Source organism: Microtus ochrogaster, linkage group LG2, assembly GCF_000317375.1.
Source record: "Microtus ochrogaster isolate Prairie Vole_2 linkage group LG2, MicOch1.0, whole genome shotgun sequence".
Classification (NCBI taxonomy): Eukaryota; Metazoa; Chordata; class Mammalia; order Rodentia; family Cricetidae; genus Microtus; species Microtus ochrogaster.
Genome location: NC_022028.1, coordinates 35,558,380 through 35,560,267, shown reverse-complemented (window position 1 = coordinate 35,560,267; position 1,888 = coordinate 35,558,380). Strand labels below are relative to the sequence as shown.

General features: G+C 44.8%; 1 protein-coding gene and 1 pseudogene across 1 annotated transcript in view; one reads left to right on the top strand and one right to left on the bottom strand.

Annotated features, from left to right (window-relative positions):
- The window catches only part of Slc25a16 (solute carrier family 25 member 16), a 28,273-nt gene extending 26,619 nt beyond the window's left edge, over positions 1-1,654 (bottom strand). The window contains exon 1 of the mRNA XM_026785745.1: positions 1,638-1,654. The gene's annotated coding sequence lies outside the window, so the exon portion shown is untranslated. The remainder of the gene's footprint in view (positions 1-1,637) is intronic.
- LOC113457594 lies at positions 807-934 on the top strand (annotated as a pseudogene).
- Positions 1,655-1,888: the final 234 nt, after the last annotated feature.

Here is a 1,888-nt window from a genome sequence, read left to right as displayed (position 1 = left end):
GAGTTTGAGACTAGCCTGGTCTACAAGAGCTAGTTCCAGGACAGGCTCCAAAACCACAGAGAAACCCTGTCTCGAAAAACCAAAAAAGAAAAAAAAAGACATAAATATAGGCAAAACACCCATACACATAAAATAAAAATAAAGGAAAAACTGTTTAACTTAAGCACATACAAAATATTCTGAAGACTTTCCTACCAGAGTAAGGCATGGGTTCACACCTATAATACCAACACTGGAAAGGCAGACGCAGAATATCTGCCTCGGGTCATATCAACTTTGAAGCCAGCCTAGACTGCATGAGACCCTGTTTCAAAACACTACCACCACTACCACCACCACTACTGCACAAACATGAGAACCCGAGTCTAGGCCTGAGTCCAGATCGTAGGTACCCATCTAAAACCTGGGCATGGTGGCATCTGACTGTAACCCCAGCACTGGCAGGCTGGAGCAGGCAGATCTCTAGAGCCCTCTGATCAACTACCCTAACTAATCAGAGAGCTCTAGGGAAAGACTGCTTCAAAAACTAAGGTGGATGGCCAGTCACTGGAGTTGGACTTTTCTTTGAGCTTCCAACCAGCTCCCAAATAAAGACAGAGACTTATTATTAATTATGAATGCTTAGCCTTAACTTAGGCTTGTCACACACACATACACACAGAGAGATAAGTGTAATTTTTAAATAAATAAAAGGAATCTTTGCCCCCCCCCCACACACACACAAAGTACTGGTCATGGTAGCACATGGCCTATAAACGCAGGACTAGGCCAAGGCAGCAGAACTGGGAGAATCAGGAGTTTAAAGCCAGCCTCGGTCAACCAGTTCCTTTCTTTCCGTGGATCTGGTACGCAAGAGCCGCCAAGTATAACCTCCTTGGTCGTCTATGCAGCCTGCTGGATGTCCGGGTTCCCCTTAGAGATCTTCGGAACAGTTTTCTGATGGGTGTTTAGATCTCTGATCTCAATACTGACCCCAACCTAGAACCCAGAAAAATAAACAGGGTACTTTTGGGAAGCCCTAGCACAGTGTGGCCAGGGTTCATATAGCAGTTTGAACGAGAACGGCGCCCATAGTCTCATATGCTTGAAAACTTAGTCCTAAGTTGGTGGAACTGTTTGGGAAGGCTCAGGAAGCATGGCCTTGTTGAAGGATGTGGGTCACTGGGGGTACAGGCTTTGAAGTTTCAAAAGACTCCCACCATTGCCAGTGTGACTTTCTATGCCTCCTGTTTAAAGATCAGAATGTAAGCTCTCAGCTGTTGCTGAAGTTATGCCTTTGCTCTGCCATCGTGGACTCTGAAACCAAAGCCCAACTAAACACTTTTTTTTTTTGAGATGGGGTCTCACTGTGTATTCCTGGCTGTCCTGGAATTTGATCTGTAGACTAGGTGTGCCTTGAATTCACAGATATCAACCTGCCACCTTCCTAAAGCACTGGGATTAAAGGAGTGTGCTACCAGGCCCAGACAACAGATCTTTCTTTTGTCCTCTGATACACACACACACACACACACACACACACACACACATACGCCAAAGTGGGCACCTAACTGGAACTCAGGTGTTCCAGTATGAATAAAGATTTGTCATTGTTTTGGTTTGGTTTGTGTTTTGAGACAGGCCGGCCTCAAACTTACATAGATCCACCTGCCTCTGCCTCCTGAATGCCAGAGATAAGAGATGCTTTTTCAATCTGCAGGAGAAAAAAATTACATTCTCAATACCACTGCAAGCTATGGATACAATCTTTCCACAAGTCCTCATGATGCGGGGTTTGTTAAATTGTCATTCGTAAATAATTAGGTGATGACCACTCAAACAATCAGTCATTGTGGGAAAGAGGAGGTAAAAGACAGCAACATCTGCACACAGGAAGGGAGAGGAAATC